Here is a 7,984-nt window from a genome sequence, read left to right as displayed (position 1 = left end):
AGCAAGGGAAATTATTACCAACGGATCAGTGAGGGATCTGCGAGGGATACTTTCAGCGACGGATTTGCGAGGGATACTTTCAGCGACGGATCAGCGAGGGAAATTATTACTAACGGATTAGTGAGGGATCTTTCAGCGATGGATCTGTGAGGGAACTTTCAGCGAGGGATCTGCGAGGGAACCTTCAGCGACGGAGAAAATCAGATTCCCTCACTGATCCCTCGCAGATCAGCGAGGGAATTTGCTTTTTGCCAATTCCCTCGATGATCTACGAGGGATTTTTTCGCTCGCTGATACCTGGTTTTCTAGTAGTGGACCTGGATGTGCCAGTCTGCATTTTATATTTTGAAAAAAATATATTCCGTGTGAAACAAAGTAAAGTTCAACAGAAAAAATTATAATTTGTTTAAAGAACAAACCATTACGCCTTCATTTGTGAACATTTGAGATAGCATAGTCGCAGAAATAGGAGCGCCCTTCCCAGATATAGGTGTATAATTGATCTCTAAAGATTGTTGAGTTCTCTTTGACGATTTAGCAATAGTGTCGTTTTGTATAGATCTATCAAAGTGGTTGCTCGTTGCAAGAGTTTCGTGTGAAGTTGGGACACCACTTATCAAAGAATTTTGAAAAGTGTTTATACAAATATTAGAAATTGCACCACAATTTATTACACAATTAAATCAAATCTATCAAACATACTTTCTAATCAATTTACTTGTCCTTTGAAACTCATGTTTAATGAAGTTTTCAGATCTATTAATCCCATTCTTTAGAGGACAGGTGAGCTAATATAGCTTTGATGACCTCACTTTGTTCTTTAATTACATGATATTGATCTTTGAGCTTTTGATCTTAGTCTTGAAGCTTCTGACCTTGTTCTTTAATTACAAGATTTTGATCTTGGACCAGCTTTTGCAAACCCCCAACTTTTTCAGCATTCTCTCGTTTTTCATCATCCAACTGCCTTTGTAGAATGGTATCTCTGGACGACCCTTTGCATATGGGAATGTTCCAGTAGCATGTCGGAGTCACTCCCTTGCCGACCCCTCTTACACTCCCAGAATTCTCTTTGCCAAACGTAAGTGTAAGAGCATTTGTGCCGTGATCAAGCTTTAGGGATCCATCATGAATTTCCTTTTCATAAGTGACTTAYCCGCAACATATATCAATGATATGTYGGTAGAAAGAGGAACGCATTCCAATAAAGTATGGATTCTTACAATTTCATTTGCCTTGTCTTTGAGATAATCATATTTATAATCTCCGTCCTTGGTTTGACGTGCCTTGCACCACATCGAAGTCCACAATGGAACTTCATCATCAGGAATTTCTTTATTTTTTTTACCTAGTAATTATCAAATACACATCATTTGTGTTAAAAATCCTGTCTCGGATATTTGATTATAAGCAAAAAGCTAAAGGGTAATTAAATCAACAATTTAAAAAGAGCATTACCAATTTCTCTTTGGGCCCCACGTATCCAGATCGTCCCAACCGATGTGGGTACTTGTGTTTTGCACGTGATGTTTTTGCTAACTCAGATACACCCTTAGAACAAGGAAAAAATCAAATAATTATCGCAATATAAGAAATAAATAGAAAATGACAATAAATATAAAACTACTTGCACATTGTATAACCTTGAATTGATTTGAAAGTGTGTGTTCAACAAATTTGTCCCAATCAGTTTGATCCACAAACCCATATTGTTTTGGTTTAACTTTCATTTTGAAGGTTTATCGATGTTGAGCAGTATAAATTTGCTGTACAATTTTGATTGAAAATTGCGCAAGGCATCAACAAAATGATACATCATGTGTTTTTTCATCTCCACGTCAATTTCATAAAATTGATACCACAACATCAGATCATATGTTAGTTACAAATAATTAATAGACAAATAAACGATGAAGATAGTATTTACATTGAATAAATAAATAAGTAGAAAATACCGTTACTTTCAACCACATTAGATCCCTCATGTCCTTGGAAACATTCTTCCATCGCAATTTCTGTAAGCCCAACCTCTTTCCAAGCCAAGTCACCCAAATAGCTAGAGATTTTTTCTTTATAATTCCCCTTAAATTTACCCATATTATCAACTTCAATCACATGTTTCACCCCTTTAGAATCTTCCAAATCTTTATGTAGTTTGATATATCGTGTCAAACCTCTAATCCAGATGTGATTAGAGGCATGTTCTTGATATGGTGATTATTGTTGTTGTCCATTTTGATCAAGAGTAATCTAGATGTGATTAGAGGCATGTTCTTGATATGGTGATAAGCTTAAACTATTCAGATTGTTCAAGTTGTTGTTGAGAATTGTTTGTGAGAATAGAATAATCGAAAGGCTGTCCAGATTATTATGTTTATGCTTTCAAGTTCAGAGTTATGGCAGAATGTTGATTATATGTTTAAAAAGAAGAAGCATATAGTTCTAGAATACGGTTATTGTTGTTGTCAATGTAGTATGTGTGCACAAACATATTAGATCCCTAGTTATTAATGTAGAAATAGAAGTTCAAAACAAATTTTTTGTTTCAGATTTGTTGTACATTCTAGATTTCAACAACAATTTTGTATTTACAGATTTTAATCAAAGATAATTGCGCAATCATGTTGATCCATAAATCTGGAGACATTGATCCAAATTTGATTTCGATTACAGACAGATTTTGGTTTCACTCGACAGCAACTCAAGATTTTAATTATTGACAGTAGTCCTATGTTGCCAGACTTCGGTTAATATGTTGTTGTATTCGAATTCCAGAATTATGGTTCGTGTGGATACATATTTGAATCTGTTTGCTGTCATGTTTAGTAATGTTCCAAAGTTATGTTTGTCCAAACTTGGTTTCAGAATCTGTCCAAAGTTAGTTAGAAGAGTTTAGATTTCAAGCAAAGCTTATCCATATTTCAACCTTGTCCATTTAGAGTTATGGATTAGTGTTTTCAGAGTTAGACCTAAAGCTTAAAGTTTTCAGAGTTAGACTTAAGGCTCTTCAGAATTTTGAACGATCAAGCTGTAGAATTCTGGTGGAAGGTATTCAGAGTTATACTTAGTTATATATATGCGAAAGTTGAAATAAGAAAGGCAAAAAAATAAAAAAATAAAAGTACACGAACAAATAACTCATATTTGATCAATGGAGTCGTAAAAAAATAATTTGAAGATGCATATCTGAGCCTATGTTTGCTTACCACCCTCTTTACCAGTTGTTCACATATGATGATGCATATGTATATCTGACATGTTTCTTTGCTATCTTGATAAAGGCTTGAATACCGATACAAAAGTCATCAGAGTTACGACATCTACACGTCATCCAACTCTTATCAATCATCATAATGTATTGCTTCATCATGACACAGTTAGACTATATTTGTGATCATACTAATAAAATCATTCTATTCCAAATTCTTTTTGAAATTAACCAACATGATTGGTTAAGCTATAATAATAAAACAAGGTAAAGAAACAACTTGATAGAAATAGATGTTATAATTCAACTTATATTAATTAGTTATAGTGCCTAAATATGATAAGATGATTATAATAAACACAAATAAATGATTATTGACAAAAAAAAAAGATATATATCCAAAATCTTTGAAATAAAGGAATCATGTAAACCAAAACCAATCTAACCTGCTTTTAAGGACCACTGATGCAAAATTATTTGAAAAAAAATCCAAGAAGAAATTGCATGATTCATTTTAGGACAACTTAAACAAAGCATAAATTGAAGCATCATCAAAATATGTGGCATCAATTTCAAATGGGCTAAAAAAAAGCTATCTATAGTAAAATTTTCATCACGAGAATGACATAGGGTCTGATTATGAACGAAATAGCCATAGTGTGTTGATCGATATGAGTAGTTCATAAATTTATAGTAAAATAAACATCCTGCAACTTGTATTTGACAAGAAAGTATACATAATACAGCTTTGCAAAAGCACAAAAATACAAATAGAAAACAGATTACGTATTTCAATTTTAGGTAACAAATTATATATTTCAGTTTTAGGTCGATTCAGGTTTTTAAAGAGGAAGCGATTGACATAGATTGAAGTTAAACATTCATTCAATTAACAAGCAATTAACACAGATCGAAGTTAACATTCATTCAATTAGCAAGCGATTAACACAAATTGAAGTTAAACATTCATTCGATTAGCACAAAATTGAACAACATACCTTTCAGTGAATCAGGRTGCACAACGACGAGAAGTTGGACGATGAACTCTGAACTCCGTAGCGAGAATGTACAACAACGAGAAGATTTGGACTCTGAACTAGACGAGAAGATTATGACGAGAGCCGTGAATGGGGCGATTTGGAATTAAGGTTTAAGATACCGTATTATGTTTCCCAATATTCAAAATCTAAAATTAATAACTAYACATTTTATCATCTAAATTTAATTTAATTTATTAAACATATCAAAGGAAAGYTCACTCTATAGCCTCGAGACTTCTCGAAACTRTTGCTTTTCTAGAATTTTTAATTATTCACCATCTTCAGCTTCGAAGTGAATGTTTGAAAAAATTGCTGACTCTTATCAAGAAAACATTAAACGGAGTGGCAACCTTTCAGTGCTTCTGTAAGCATGATAAAGATTTGAACTTCTTGTCCTCTACTGTACACTCTTTCTGCAATGTTCTCTCATTGTCTTTCTCATTTATACTGATATTTCTAAACAAATTATCACTGATCACCAATTCTACGTAACTCACTTCCGACAATAAATTGGGACAATTAAAGCCTTTTAGTCAAGCCAAAAGTTGTCTTCAATGGTTTATTTCTATTCCGACAATGAACCATCTTTAATTGAAGTGAGTAATCTAATCGGAGTGAAATGAGGTGGAAGTTTTTTTCTAGTGAAACTACATAGATTGCTAAATTAACTAATTCATTGGAAAATATAGAATCTATTAAATCAATTCGTTGTTATGCAAATATATAGTTATTTCAACCTGAAAAATTTGTAATTAAAATCATTTCATRAGTTCTTTACTCAAAATGTTCAAACATATTTCCAAAAWTATAGTCTTCCCGAACTTGAAATTAACATTGGGACATCTAATTCAATTTGAAGAAAACGTAGCTACTCATAGTTCAAGAGRACATTGATGACTCTCGCTTTGTCAATATATATTCATTACCCCTCAAAACCGGGTCGTAACGGAACATTAACACTTGAAAAATAATTCTTCCATAATGTCGAAGCGGTACTAATTAATAAACATAAATCAAAACACTTCCTCACGTACGTTTCTTACTGAGATCTTTCATTTTGAGTTATTGTAATTTGAAATCGTTTGATTAAGCATCCTTTCGAAGACGACTTGTTCAAAATCATAGATGGATCACTACCSGAAGTTCAAGACAACGTTGATGATTCTCGCTAAAAAGAAAGAAAATTTTGTTGTATTATTTATTTTGTGGTTGTTGGATATAATATAAAATGTAATTTTTTTTTTTTGATTTTAAAAAATCTATGACATTTATTTTAAGAAAAAATTGAATACGAATTTGTTGCCTTTTCTTGATGAGTCCAATAATAAGCCTATTGGACCGTGATCCAATGGATTAAATGGTATCAAATGATGAAATTAGGGTTGATTACGTCGACGTGATAAAATCTATGCTATATATACTCGCTTTCGGTATTCTACATTTCACTTCCTCATCGAATTCTGGGCWGCCGCCATGGATGAAGACATGAATCCTTATCATCCAAGAAACGCTTCTCACTCATATCACTCATTCACTGTAAGCGATTTTTATTCATTCTAGTTCTTTTGTTATGGATTTCGTTAGGATATATAATCATCTTCTTGGAATTACATTCTTCCTTTTTTCAATCGATTTTATTTGCAAAGGGCTTACGCGCTCTCTTTAATATAATTTTCTTTCGCACAAAGTTAAGCTAGATTTTTACAGCTACTGGAAACAATTTCTACCATTCTTTGAATCGATTTTAGATTGAAAATGATTTATACCCGATCTAATCACATTTCCTTTTCAACATCATTGGCATATTTCATTTCTGGATCGATTTGAAATTGTGTTCTTTAGATTCAAACACCAAAATGTTRTGTTGAAATTTTTGCTGCTCTAGTTTTCTAAAATGTGATCTAGCTAAACGAGAAAAGGAAATCTGGTTTAGATTTGCAAATACAAAAATCTATAGCTAAAATTGTTCAACATGAGTTGTTCTTGTGAATCCATGCACATAGTTTCAAGTGTTTTTCTATGTCTTCTTGTTCAAACTTGTTCAGACATGTACTTTTTTTGCTGCAGTTTAATACCTGTGGTGAGGTAAACAAGAATGGATTCTGTTACRWCGTCAGTGTTCATAACATTTCGCAAGGTTCTATACTTGACAATTCATGTTGCTTCTGCACCTCATATACTTCAAGATGTTGGCGCCATTCCGTGTCACAGTTGGAATAGGTCAGATCTTTTCTGGATGATCCCTACATCCTATCAAGACATTATAATTGTTTTTGATTAAAAACTAGTTWCAATCATAYAAGTTTTAATGTCTTAGATATAATATAGGGATGCTACAAAAACAAAAATGATTAACGATTGCCTTCATCTGTTTTATGTAGACTGCATAGTAATTACACCAAAAACGAAAATGTGYGAGGTGTCAGATAACGGHGATGGTGGACCTGCTTTTACTGTTAGAAGGTGCAGTTGCTCGACATGCCCTACTCCATGTGGTTCAAGTGYTCTGTGTAGGGCAGACCAGGAACCCTCTGATTACTTGAAATATAAACATCATGTTTTCATTGATTCTACACTGATTTGGATCATGATGAGTGTAACAATGTTCTGAAGATGCTTCCCGATATCTTTCCTCCTACTCAAATGGATCTTGGCAACAGTTCTGATGAATGTCCTGCTATGGGGACTTAAAGCGTGCTTCACCACTAAGCAATAGATAATGGTTTCTGGAGATCTTATTGGCCATCGAGCTTTTAGTTCAAGATTATTCACCATCTTCAAAAAAGAGTGGCTCCTTAGTGCTTCTGTAAGCATGCTAAAGATTCAAACTTTTTGTCCTCTATGCAGTTTACTGTCTGAGTGGCAGATGTCAGGTTGCGTCTTCGGGCACATTTGGTTCACAACACCATGTCAAGGGTCCATCTTTCATTCAAGGTTACAAGGACTCTCATGAATTTTCAGAATCATTGATGAAATATTTTGAGAGGTTTCGACTAGACATTGGGTTTGTGCAAGAAATTATAGAACAACTCTTGCATGTGTAGAGCCTGTTCAGGATGTATTATATGCAAAGACCTCCTAACTGRTTCATCCTTAACAACTGTAAATAAAAAGATCAAGATTAAGGAAGATGCCATATGGAGCAAAAGGGAGAGCATAGTAGTTACACAATCAATGAGGGTAAGGTACATATTGTACTTACTAGTTGTAGAAAATGTTTAATTGTTCTAATAGAGTGTTTTATATGTTGGGCATGTTTATAGTTCTAACCATCGTGTGCTCTTTGTAAATATTTTGCGATAAGTTTATACCAAGTTTTTGGATGTCTTCGCAATTGTTTTAGCTATTATTTTTTTTTTATATGACTGAAGGGTGTCGAGATCGGAAAATAATAAAGTCTATAAAATAAGCCTATTACCTCTAAAACAAAACTTGTGATAGTGATAAGTAGGGTTGTCTCTTCAAGGACTCGGTGTTAACCATAAGTCCAAACGTAGTTACGTGCAAATCCAATATAAATAACATATATAAAGGGGGGGTGGGGTGTTGGATGATTGATAAATATTAAATAGTCTAAATATGCAAAATAAATTGAAAACTTTAAACAATAATAAAAAAAGCCCTGGTAGTAAGCAAACACACTTTTCATTGGACGATATATCAGACTTGTATTGAAGTTCATTTTCATGTCAATTCAGAATAGCTCAAACATTGATACACATCAATGCTCTGTTCG

General features: G+C 33.3%; 1 long non-coding RNA gene across 1 annotated transcript; it reads left to right on the top strand.

The window, feature by feature from the left end:
• The first annotated feature begins 5,720 nt into the window (after positions 1 to 5,720).
• On the top strand, positions 5,721 to 7,582 carry LOC112504512. The gene is made up of 3 exons (XR_003068218.1): positions 5,721 to 5,784; positions 6,316 to 6,468; positions 6,630 to 7,582. It is a non-coding gene; the product is annotated as an uncharacterized LOC112504512 (long non-coding RNA).
• The last annotated feature ends 402 nt before the right edge of the window (positions 7,583 to 7,984 follow it).

Source organism: Cynara cardunculus, unplaced genomic scaffold (assembly GCF_001531365.2).
Source record: "Cynara cardunculus var. scolymus isolate 2C unplaced genomic scaffold, CcrdV1 Un_Scaffold_5848, whole genome shotgun sequence".
In the NCBI taxonomy this organism is placed as follows: domain Eukaryota; kingdom Viridiplantae; phylum Streptophyta; class Magnoliopsida; order Asterales; family Asteraceae; genus Cynara; species Cynara cardunculus.
The sequence above is the reverse complement of the archived record's forward strand: the minus strand, read 5'-3'. Positions and strand labels throughout refer to the sequence as shown.